This window comes from Synchiropus splendidus, chromosome 19 (assembly GCF_027744825.2).
Source record: "Synchiropus splendidus isolate RoL2022-P1 chromosome 19, RoL_Sspl_1.0, whole genome shotgun sequence".
Taxonomy (NCBI): domain Eukaryota; kingdom Metazoa; phylum Chordata; class Actinopteri; order Syngnathiformes; family Callionymidae; genus Synchiropus; species Synchiropus splendidus.
Window position 1 is genome coordinate 14702033 of NC_071352.1, and position 13022 is coordinate 14715054.

At 44.3% G+C, this 13022-nt stretch overlaps 1 long non-coding RNA gene across 1 annotated transcript in view; it reads left to right on the plus strand.

The window, feature by feature from the left end:
* The first annotated feature begins 621 nt into the window (after positions 1-621).
* Positions 622-13022, plus strand: part of LOC128751633 (uncharacterized) — a 42946-nt gene continuing 30545 nt past the window's right edge. Inside the window, exons 1-2 of the long non-coding RNA XR_008413267.1 lie at positions 622-894; positions 4792-4901. This is a non-coding gene — a long non-coding RNA (uncharacterized LOC128751633). The remainder of the gene's footprint in view (positions 895-4791; positions 4902-13022) is intronic.

Sequence of the window (13022 nt, forward strand, 5' to 3'; positions counted from 1 at the left end):
AGCCAAGGAAGTATGGAGCTTGAATGAGTGAGAAAAGAACAGCTGCCTCTGGCACCTGCTTTGACTAGACACTTCTTTAGCAGCATTTATCTGGAATTCACTTTTGTTTCAGAGAGACTTCTCTTATTGCCTGACAAATGCATGAGTTTGTTGTTCATACGTCATGTTTGCAGGACATCTTTCCCACACCATCTTGATATATCCCACATTTGTTTTTCTTTAATAACACGGGATTATTCTTGATCTCCTGGATACTTTAGGAATGACACACTTAGAATCAGTGTAGAAATCACGATAAAATAACACAAATGTTATTGAATAAAAATGACAAAATGTCAGCAACCTTGAATGTATTTTAATTGTTGAAACAAATAAGAATTTCTATCTTTACAGTGCTGAGATTGGGGGATGTAATAGCCATAGTCTGATAGTCTACACTGAGGAATTATTAGATTAGACTGCCTTTATTCTTCCTACAATGTGGAATGCATTTATGAGGCTTTATCGATGGTATTAGTTTAGAGTCATACAGGACTTAATGAACTCATAAAGCTTTATAGTTCCATGGCAAAATGAAAGCATTTTCATTGCTGGTGCTGTCGCTTACTCGACGACTTTCCCTGGTTCATGTGTTATGTTTCTCAATAGCGAAAAATGTCTTGACAGAGCATGAGAGCATCTTAACCACCCCCCGCAAAAATGCATAACTCGCCAACTACAAAACAACAACTCAGTCCTCGGAGGGCATATTTAGTGGCGCATGCAATAAATATGTAGTGGCCCACCATTTCATATGTTCCATGAGCGCTCTTCCTCTGAATAGCTGGTGGTTGCTGTGATAGGAGCCAGTGATGGCACGCGGGCTGATGGACGGTGCCAGGGACTGATGGTAAAGTAAGCAGCAGTCTGTTCGACAGAGGCCACTTCACGTTGTTTGACAGTTCCACTGTTGCATGTTTTTGAATCCTGCGGTCGTCTACTTATTTACTTCAACATCCTCATCTAAGTGCAGAGTCCTCTTCAGCCACAGATGTTTGTAATCTGACTTGAGAGACATCATAAACATCGTCACTATTGTTTACTGGCTGAGATTTCTAAGACAACAACAAGCTCCATCACGCATATGGGCGCCATCAGCCTCTGTCGGGATGCAATAGGATCGAGTCTGTTTTATGTCTGTTATGAATGATTTGGATAATTACTCTTCATCCATTTTCTTGGGAGTTCATGCTCTGAAGGCAGCTAACAGGGAGGTGAGGGCATGAAAACGTGCAGGCTAATGTGGAGGTGGCTCTTTTGAAGCTCTGGCCTGTGGATGCTTGGGCTCCACTGAACCTCTCAGGGTGCAATTTGGTATCTGGCAGCGCCACTTTGGCGGCAGATCCTTTAAGCCTTGTAAGTCGTGTTCAGTCCAGAACATCTGAGAGCTCAGAGTTCTGGGAAAGTTGAGCCAGTTCCACACCTCGGTTCTGTTTTTGGCACACAAGTCATCCTCCCTGGTCACACCTGTCCTCCTCATGTCTTCCTTCACCACACCGGTACGCCTCATTGGCCCATAAACAAAAGAATCAAAATATGGATTTCATACAAGAAAAATAACACAAAAAAACACCCTAGTCTCCTCAAGTGTTTTTTGAACATCTATATAATCTATTCATTTCCATCTCACCCTTTTCCCCAAAATGTTCTGTTTTTGTAGTAGCAAGTAAAAAAAAAAAGTGTAAAACAGCCAATGGATGTTCGCTGATATCTAAAATCACCATGGTGCGATTTCACTTCAGTTTGGGAGCCTGTGATTCATTGACTTATGTTGAGGTATACATGGGTGTCAGACACTGTACAGCAACTCACAACTTCAAGTGAAATGTTATCACACGTTGAATGATTTTCTGAAGCCGCGTGCGGCGATGGTGACAGATGAGCGACATAAACATGGAGAGTGATGCTTTGTGACACCCCTAATCCTTCTGTTGTTGACTGATGGCCGCACTCCTGACGTGACTCGAGCTGTGACTGTGACTCGACTGTGGAGTTATTTGAGGTATTTGACTGTAAAACCTGAGCGGGGGACAGGCAGCCTATTTGTTCCGGGCTAATGTTTGACCCTCGGGGCCGACGGCTCGCACGACAAACCCGTCTCTCAAGCGCTCATTTGGATATCCAGTCAGAAACTCTGAGTGATTCGTCTTTGTTGATATTAAACTCTGTCTGTGTGCGGTTTGTTTTGATGAGCCTCCGCTGGGAATGTAGCAATGTGACGTAGCCAGTGAACGGCAATGTATTCAAACACATGGTTGCTGTTACTGCTGGTGATTAGTCTTTGAGATTCAGTGTCCTGCAGTTGTATCCCGTCCAACTAATTCGCCCACAATCCCGTTCCCACTGTCCGCTCTTCACTGACTCACATGTTTATTCTAGATTCCTTCCCAGTTTCGAACACCATAAACAGATGACTGCGGTTGAAGTATCGGATGGGAAGAGTTTAGCTTAATAGAGGCTTTTATTGGAAATGTTATTAGGGAGATGACTGAGCAAAGAAATGCTGGTGAGATGCGGTTGAGTTCTGTTTGGATTCCCGCTGCTGTAATGAGACCATCCAGCTTCAGTCAGAGCTCGCCATATGTAACAGTCTGGATCACACATGCTGCTGGAAGCACATGCCAGGCCATGAGCGCGATGAAGTGTTTAGGTCAACGGTCGCTATTCTCCCAAGACTGTGACCTGCACTCTGGATTAGTGTCTGTCATTGAAAATATTTGACCCATTTTCGCCGGTAGTTGATGGAGTCCATGGCTGTTGGTGTTGAGAGGGAAGAGATGAGTTTGTGAAGCTTGAGCTCTACACAACGTTGTTGCTTCAGCTGAAGGAGCAACACATGCATACGCCTAAGGTGTAGTATCTTATGGTTTTGGCACTGTGTGTCGTGATCACACAAGGCATATATATGTAGGTTAATACATGTATCCCAACAAAGTCGGTTGATGTTGCCAACAGCCTTCAGTTTGCTTTAAACTCACTGCGTTAAAGTAGAGCACACCGACACAAGTGTCGGCCTTCATCTAAGCATCCATTTTTTCCATGATGAAAAAGTCAGACATTTCTGAGAACTGCACTCTTGTTCAAAGAGTTTTTAAGACGAAATCGCTCAGGAAATGGTGACGGAAACTTCGAGGGTGGCATGTGTGGTTTGTGTACTTCACTGTGTTTCCAGCAAAAAAACAACGTCTCATTTTTATCTGAACATGAATGTCACTGTTGGATTACGAATGAATCAACCCAGTTTCTAGAGTAATGTGTTCCTTACTGCCCCTCGTGTCAGCGACGTTTCTGGGCACATACTGGTCTGTGCTTGCCGATTCATCTCTAACCCCAACACCTCAATGGGCTGTGCTTGTTGTTGTTTTTTGAACGGGTCAAAGCCAGTTGAAACACGGAATATGAGATCTCGCAGTCTGATGATGGATCGCTGAATTCTTGTTCAGCCCAAACATTGCTCTTTGCAAACCTCACGTCGTCCCACGGTGCTGGGACCATGCCTCAAAAGTGAAGGCCGTGGTTTGGGCTTTACTGACTGCATCATGTTTTGTCTCCACCCCTCCGATTCCCTACACAACACTGGGCTGCGTGGAGGGTCCTGAAATTCCATCCCTGCTGATTTGAACCGATCAAGGGTGGAAGAGTCAAGTACCTGAATCAGTCGTTTCGACGGCACTCAGACACCGACAGAAGGCTCCAGACAAACATTAGTTGAGTCACCAACTGGAATTCTCGACAACAACAGCGTGACAAATATCAGACTCATATATTTATGACACCGCCTGAGTAATTACCTGGAGAGCAAGAATCAGGCCACTGGCTTACAGGCAAAATGAGGATGTGCTGTTGTCTTCTTGTTTGTTTTCACCCCTGTAAAAACGCAAGACTTTTTCTATCTTGGGTGAAATATTTACACTGTACAGCAGCTGTGACAGTGAAGCCCAGCAAGTTGCAGACACTCACTTCCTCTCGAACGCAGTAAATAGGTCAGTGTGACCTTCTCATTCTTTGTGACAGCTGAGCAATGTTGGTGATGAAGGCAGCTACCTGCTCGCGGTACAGTTGTTTTTGGGATCACTTTTTGGTGCTTTCTGGCCATAGATCTTGGGTGGAGTAGGTGTTGGATTCCACCCGCTGCAAAATGCACTCACATCTCAGTTCAGTTGATACTTGTGTTCTCACTTACAAAAGTGTGAACATTTTTTCTTTGTTTCTTCTTACTGGAAATGAATCTAGAGACTGTAAAATTCTTCTCAGCAGACGCTCAAACCCAAAGTATATCCAAACTAAGGGACTGCGGTTCCCGCTTTCTTTCAGCAGTTTCAGGAAGTTAGATAATATGTGACCCACCATTGTTGGAGAGGTCTGGAATGACAATCACACAATCCACTGAAAACACACGCAGCACACCAAATCACAAATCTATTAAAAGAGAGGGAAACGATTTGGATATTAGATTATGAACCTGATTCCTGTTTTTGATACCTCTCTGCTCAGACTGAACACCTGTACAGTCCTGGACCTCATGACAACATGCAGTTGCTTTGACAGACTGAAAGCACAGAGACACATGTTTGAAAGGTTTAGACCTAACCACTAACTACTCAAATATTCTTCCTAACACCTCTTAAACATTTTTCAGCAGCTGTTATAAGATGGTGTTTCTGGCCACATTTTCTTCCTTTGGTGTTTTTACACTTTCACTCTTTGTCATTGTTTCATAACCCGTCTGAACCTCCTACTCTCTCGTTCCAGGAGCCAACCTGTCTGCGTTTTAAATGTCCAAAACTCTGAGTGAGCGTTTCCTGACCGGTCTGCTGAACAGACACGTGAACGTGGACCCGGTGCCGAGCTGCCCCTCTCAGGTGGGTGGGTCCCTTTCTTTTCCCATGACCTCACTGTTTTCGAGGGGCCGTAGTAAAACCGTCCACATCTGGACATGTTGCATCACCAAAGGAAGTCGCAATGTTTTCCCTCACTATATATAGTTGGCATGTTTTCACTTAATGCAACTTATTATGCCACAATTAGTTTGTTATTTATGCTGTTGACTTAGAGGCGTAGTAGCATGCATGTAGACACCTGGATCATGGAAAAAACAATTCAAACAACTTCTATTGTTGGGTCATGTGATCCTCTTCTACATCCTTTGAATCAAAAGACCCATGCAATTGTTGCTCAACAAGCAAGAAGTATTTCCTTCCTTCCATGAAGCTGCAGCACGGGAGCGTGTTGACACAGATGGATACATTATGACTCAATGATTTGAAGTTGATCTTTAGGTGCATTTGAAGGAATCGATTTTAGATTGATCGCATCTTCATCTGTACAACAACTTTCTGAAAACAATGACGGTGTAGCCCTGCCGCACTAGTCTCTTCACAACAACAATGGCAGACTATAGGGTAGCACTCACTCTGCAGCTGCTGAGCTTCCTGGGAATGTTCACTTAAAACACTATGTAGTTTTCCATATTTGTGTTGTTTTTCTGAAGCCATTTATATCCATTAATAAGCAAGAGCTGTTCTGGGGACCTTTGTATTCATCCTGAAAAGGCCTCAGACTTCGAGTGAATGTCTGCCTTGATGCAACTGCACCGAACCTTGCACTTTCACAACTCCTTTTGAACATGTTCACACTTTCACCACATATTTAAGTAGGCAACTAAATATAATTCATGCCGACTATAATAGGTGGTTAACCACACAGAAGAGGTGAAGTGGTAGAGTCTGGGAACGAATCTGAATAAGCAGGTTATAAGACAGTTTTGTTCACTTGTTCTTTGTGTGCATAAGTCATTGCCATTGATGTAGCTGGCTCTTTCTGCTCTGTTTGCTGTATGGTTTACATTGCATCCATCTTGCCTTTGTAGTTCATATCAGCTGACACTCTCCAGCGACATGTCTCCAGCTTTATTAGCAAAACAGGTCTCCGGCTTGTCACATCCTGCTGAACTGGAGACTGGAGGAAGCCTGCTGGTTACTTCTGAGCACTTCCTGCTTCCACTCAGTTTAATCGTTCTGCCTAACTTTTGGGAATTTCACCAGAATCCACTGGGATTCTTCCGACTCCAGATGAAAGATGAGAAGTAAGAGAAAGGAAGTGGCAACACTTTTGGCCAAGTATTTCCACAGGAAGTCATTATTTCCAAGTTTGGCTCTGTCTGGAGTTGCGGGGGTGTCTCTTGACCCTCGAGATTTCTGTCGCTGATATAGCTGAACCCTGAAATCCCCTTTAAGAAACAGGCTGGGAAGTCTTATGCTTTTGTTTTTTTCTTCTGTGAATGTTTAACCTTTTATCAAGACGACTAGTTGAGATCCTTCAGACAATGTTAGCATTCCTCCTAACCCCGCTGTGTTTGTTGTCAAGCTCTTGAACAGCCATTAAAGCCGCATTGTTCCACCCGCTAGATTCTCCACGTGGGTCTAGACGCAGAGATGCAGTTATCTAAATCACCTGATTTCTTGTCAAGCAGAGAGAGTGGGATTCCTGAGCCCATTGTTTGGAAGACAGTCGGTGTCCTTGATGTGAGCTCGGGGAGATAAACTAGCTCCAGTAGGAAATGTTTTTTTCTCAGTATTTAGAGTTTCAGGAAACATATGGAGACACTAGTGATGAGACCTCTTCATTTCCTCTCACACAGCGGGAGGAGGGCAGGTACTAACTGTAAACTACAGGTCACCACCAGAGATTTATGAGCTGATGTCAGATAAATTATTCTGGTAAACTTGTGTTCTCACAGCGAGGCCCCTTTATTATTGGTGCAGCAGTTATGCATAACAGGAAGTAGACGTAGATTATGACCGTAGGAATAGTAGAATATCGACTGAGAGTGTAGTGTTGGATCACAGACGTGTGTTGAAGTTTTATAAAAGAAAAACACAGTAAATCAGAAGAGGTCTTTAACCAGGATCTATTAACCCGCTGAAGGGACCTGTTTGTTGCTTCTGAACACTGTTGATCCCCGTTCAAGGCGAGGGTGTGGTGACCGGTGACTACCACACAAGGCTCATTCATTCATCCACTGCCACTTGTCGTGAACAGGGCCGATTATCTGGCATGTTAAAATAACACAAGCAGCAGACGTTTGCTGACAACTCCACCGCTGGAGCTAATAATGCTGCTGGCACACTTTGCTAGCTAAAACACAACTCACCCACTGACTGCATCCCAACCAGGGATCACTTTTTGGGGCCCATTTTTTTCGGCCGGCTGTTAAAGATCAAGCAGTGGCTATGAGAAGTTTAGATTATCCACCAGATCTGAGTTTTGGGAATCAGTCTTGTCACTTTATGAACTTCCTTCTTCATGCAGTAATCATTTATCACGACTGGTTTCTCTTGGTTCTCTTACGCTGCCTTTCTTGGTGATACCATTGTTCCATTGTAACTGTCCAATTCACGATTTCCTGTTCCAACATTCTTCCAGGATTTATTCACTTCCAGCCTCTTCCTGTGCACGGCAGCTCATGAAATCAACTCCTGGTTTCTGTTTCAAATGAAATTGAATCTGAACCTGTTTTGAAAGGCATGTAAACAGTAGAAATATTCATTAAAATGATCATCAGTCAGTTATGGCCCTGTTTGTACCGGAAATTTGATGATGTTCATTGGACCTCATACAACCCACCAGCTTTGTTGTTAAGGCGTCAATCTAATGTACCAGTTCAGTTTTTTAAAAAAATCTAATTTTGAACATAGTAAATAGTTTCATAGACAGAAACGTGCTTGTCCTTGTGCCCATTACCCTTCAACACCCACTCAGAGCCTTATCACAGCTTTCCATCAGAAGCTCATATCCTCACATTGTCCCTGAGGAAGGTCGACCCCCAGCTGTAGATAGAAACCTGCGCCAAGCCTAGAGCTTCATCCTACCAATGGCCATGGGGTTAAAAGGGCAGCAATTCGGTGCTTTGTGATCCCTTATTGGTCAGCTCTCCGAGGACTCCCAAGTATCTAAAATGAGACCAAATAGTGCCCCATCAGCATCTTCTGCTCCCAGCCTCCACCCGTTTTCACTTTTCGGGATGCAGCTGTGGCCTTGTGTGACGTCTGGAGGTTAGCAGAGGGCCGTTGGGTCAGAGGGCTCAGACTCCGGGATGTTTGGATTGACACAAGGCCAGCTTCATAGAAACAAACCCTGCAGCACCACACAGAGGCTTTATTTGGCTCTGGACGTCTTTCAGTCAGGAGAAGCAGCTGCTCTTCTTCTTCTGCTCCGGAAGGAATTTCAAAACATGACTCTTGACGCTTCGGTTAATCCCTCATCACTTCTGTTTTTGCAAAGATGACCCTGCTAGGAATCATCGCCCTCGGCCTGACAACCTCGATGAAATTATTTCTCTGAGTTTGATAACAATGAGGACAAAAGAAGTCGGGAGAACTATTCAATTAGCGGCACGTTTCCTTTGCAACCTTGGTGTTGCATAACACCGCAACATTTCTGGGACCGTGTGCGCACAATGAATCAAAAACAAACACTGAACTTATCGGCAGCCATCAAGATCATATCCTTCCATAAGCAACACTCTTCTTGACCCGCTGCAGCAGCTGTGACACCAGTGTCAGGATGGGCAGAGGGTCAGGGGTCACGGGGTCACGGGGTTCAAAGTTAGAGGCACATCAAATCATTTCATGTTTATATTTAGTCGCTTGCTTTGGTCAGGTGTTTGTACAGCCAAAAGCTGAATCGGCCAATGAGTTCTGACCCCACAGTTGACTTGAAGACACCTTGTTGTCAGGTGTCAGGTGTTGTAACTTGAATATCTGAATGTGAAGTGGCAGAGATGATGATAATTGCAACATAGCGTTGTCTGTCCAGTTTCTGTTGTTCGTGTTTAAATGTGCAACCTCGCACGTGGCATTAAGAGATCACGCGTGTCTCAGATGAGACTTCCCCTCCAAGTGTTGCCCTAGTAGCATCCTCTTTTCACTGCATCACTGACTGCCTCTCAGAGTGACTGACTTTACTGCACCACTCACCACAGTTTTCCTGCTACGTGGCTTGATATCAACCTTTTCCGCGCATAAACGCCATGCGATCCAACATAACATGGACTGTCTTTGTGAGACACACCAAGAAGGCATTGTGATAATTCTAACAACTTTCTCCTGTTGTGGGATCAAACCCCAAATCCCAGCTGAAGGAATGACAAAGATCTGCTGTACACAGGGTCGTATTTAAGCTGAGGTTATGTATGACTGCAGGCGTTCCCAAAAGGCTGTAAATCTCATGTCGGTATTTCTCGCGCTGCAGATACAAAACAGACTGTGTGATTCCTGATAAGATAAGTCAGGGAAATGCAAACAGGTCATGTTTCTCCTCGGGAACAGAACTTCTCACCATCACCTTCTCTGTGTTATGTCATCGTGAATCACGCTCGCACAACACGGCGAGAGAAACTCCCCGCACAGTTTGGTAAATATGGGGATTACATTCTTAAATAAACTGCACTTGATTCACGGCATCACTGGGACAAATCCTAGGGGATTACTGCGGTTTGTCTTTGGGGAACAGTGAGATGTCGGTTCACACAGATCAAGAAACAGATGCTCGTCCAGCAGTGCCAAAACATCAGACTTTTATTCATTCCTCTGATGGCAGAGTGATGTAGCACCTCTACATGTCCACTGGTGTGGAAACACCTCAACCATAGAGGACCTTCAGAGTGGAAGTGATTTATCTGGACCTCAAGGTGGACACACCTTCACTCCCGTGGTGTGATATATTGATGCTGGGAAAGTGGACTATTGCGAAATCTTTATGTTTGATCTGTATCTTAACAGAAATGAGTATGTGAGACTCACTTATCCTGTGAACGCACTAAGACTAAGACTTATTCAGCCAACTCCTTCAGTCCCCGAAGGGAACCCTAAAAATAACGCTTCTTGCAGTGAGTCCACAAGTCGGCCTCCTGCAGTTTAAAAACATTAATGGATATTAGTGTCACAACAACAACGGTTCATGGGAAAGGAGACATCTACAGTGACGCATGACTTCAGCTTCCTGCTGTAGGGTTTTTGTGCCACGAGCACAAGAAAACCTCAGAGACCACTATCAATTGAGCTTTGGTTCTACAAGATCTGAGCTCACCGGCTGTTTTATAGTTGTCGAGGCATTGAACAAAAATGTGTTGAGTCATTATGAAGTGTTAGTCCAAGCTGAAGGACTTCCTCGTTCCATTTTTTTGTCACTCAATTTGAAAAGATGAATCTATCAAGATCTTCATTTTATTATTTGTTTATTTTAATATTTGTGGATCAGTGTCAATAGAGGACCCTTGTCTGACATCTCAACTCTGAGCAGGAACACCTCAGTCTGATGTGGCTTGATCAAACATGTTTCCATGACAATAGTACATCGGAAAAGGAGACATTTACCGTGAAGTCTGACTGCTGTGAGGTTTTTGTGTCCTTGCATGAAAAACCTCAGAGACCACATTTTTTTTCCCAACATCAATGTGTTAAGCCATGGGAGTGAGGATGTGTTGCGTTGTTGAAATGCGAGGTTGTAGCTACAACAACATACAAAACATGGACGATAGCTACAAGAACAAAGTAGATTTTGTCTGCAGGGTGACTTCCATTTCCACCAAACACATTTGCGTAGTGAAACAGGACTGCTACAATCTTACGGCTCATCTGCTTCCATTCAGTCCGACACACATTGCTACTTCGTGGAGGGCTTCCACAAGCACCATGGTTCAGTGCTATTATTTGAGCTGTGGAGTGGAGTGGATAGTTCATGTGGACGTCAGCCAGTCGTGGTGCCTCCCTGGTGAGGTGGCATGAGGCATGTCCACTTTAGAGGCGACGTCTCTCAGTTGACCTGGGAACACATCCCCAAAAAGAGCTGGAGAGAGAAGTCTGGGCCTCTTCACTTGGGCTGCTGCCTCTGTGACCTGACCTCAGCCAAGCAATGGAATAGCTTTTGAATCATTCCATCATCACAGAAACAAATCCAAATTCATATTGTGGTCACGTTATTGTCTGCTAAAACAGAAAAGGTCATCTCTCATCTACACCCCCGGTGTCTTTCTGAAGAAAACGATTTGAGTGCCAGGTGTTTATCGATTGTGTCTCTCAGTGGTTTGAAAACCAAAGTGTGCCATGGTTTCTGTTTGCATCAGCGCATGTGGCAAGAGCTCGGTCTCCGCCGCTGAAACTGTCGGTACACTGCAGCAAGCAACTTCACCCGCAATAATAGACACACGTCTCTACAGGAAGTGAGGCAATCTACATGGTAATATTCAGGGATGTAAAACAAGTTTACCACAGGAGAGAGACGGAACCCTGCAGCAGCTGTGGGTTGACAATCTGAAGAGTGGAGAGGTCTGACCTTCATTCAGGCGCATGTTAGTTTCTTGTCACAGTCTTCTCAGGCAACATGCATGTGGTTTGAGCTTGGTGGTGCCGTTCGACTCACTCTGGTGGTTCTGCACCGGAATTTATTTGAGATATTTCTGAAGAGTTCTGCATCTGACTGGATTTGAAATCAATTATTCTTTCATTTTCATTATTAGTCTCGGTTTTTAAATGTTTATTTAACCTTTATAGAACTTGTGTTGTGTTGAATGTTATTATCCTGTACCACAGCTCAGATGGATCTTGTCTCCTTGTCATGATTCACACAGGACAGACTATGTGCATGTTTATCTAACAGTCAGACACCAGTAATGTATCAATTCTGTCAGCACCATCGTCGTAACTAGGATCTTTATGTTCACAGAAATGAGTATGTGAGACTCACTTGTCCTCTGAATGCACTAAGTTAAGACGTATTCAGCAGACTGCTTCACTCCCCGAAGGAGCACTAAAGTTAATAACACTTCTTGTAGTGAGCCCACAAGTCGACCTCCTGCAGTTTAAAAACATGAATGGACTTTTAATCTCCTGGAATGACGACATTGTCACAGGGCTCTGTGCATTTCATGGTGATGGTGGTTGGGTTGTTTGGGTGCCATGACATTATCCCTCATTCATATTAGCTTTGCATCAACATGACATTTAAAGTGCAGCATAACATCAGTTTCAGTATGAGATTTTCACGTCATCAGCGCGTGAAACCTCAGCAGTGGTCTCGATTGAGTTGTGTTAGGCCAAGTTGAATGCAGAAAGTTGCCTCCGGCATCAACATAGGACACAAAAGTCCACTTTCCCAATGTCAATATATTAAGCCATGGGAGTGAGGATGTGTTGTCAAGGTCATGACTGAAGGGTGAGGTTGTATATAGAACAAGATGCTAGATAGATACAAGAACAAAGAAGATTTTGTCTGCAGGGTGATGTCTGTAGCCCTCATTTCAACTGAACGCATTGGCGCAGTGAAACAGAACTGCTCCGGTCTTCTGCCTCGTCTGCTTTCATTCAGGTCCGAAATCCTTCCACCAAACAATGTGCTGCTGCTTCATGGAGGGCTTCCAGAAGCACTTTGGTTCACTGCTATTTGGGCTGCGCTTCATACTAACAGTGGAGTGGATCATTCACGTGGATGTCAGCTAGTTGTGGCACCTCCTCAGTTGCCTCCCTGGTGAGCACCTGGAGAGAGAAGTCTGGGCCTCTTCACTTGGGCTGCTGCCTCTGTGACCTGACCTCAGCCATGTGATAAGAATAGCTTTGTGAATCATTCCATCATCACAGAAACAAATCCTAATTCACGTTGTAGTCACTTTCTTGTCTGCTAAAACAGAAAAGGTCATCCCTCATCTACACCCCTAAATCCGAGGGAAGCCCTATTGAGGAATAACACCTCTTGTAGTGTGTCCACAAGTCGACCTCCTGCGGTTTGAAAACATGAATGGACTTTAAACCTCCCGGAATGACGACATTGTCACAGGGCTCTGTTCATTTCATGGTGATGGTCGTTGGGTTGTTTGGAAGCCTTTAGATTTCTCCTCATTCACATTAGCCTTGCATCAGCATGTATTCATGATAATAGCCCGTGACATTTACACTGAAGCATGACTTCGGTTTCCTGCTGTAGGGTTT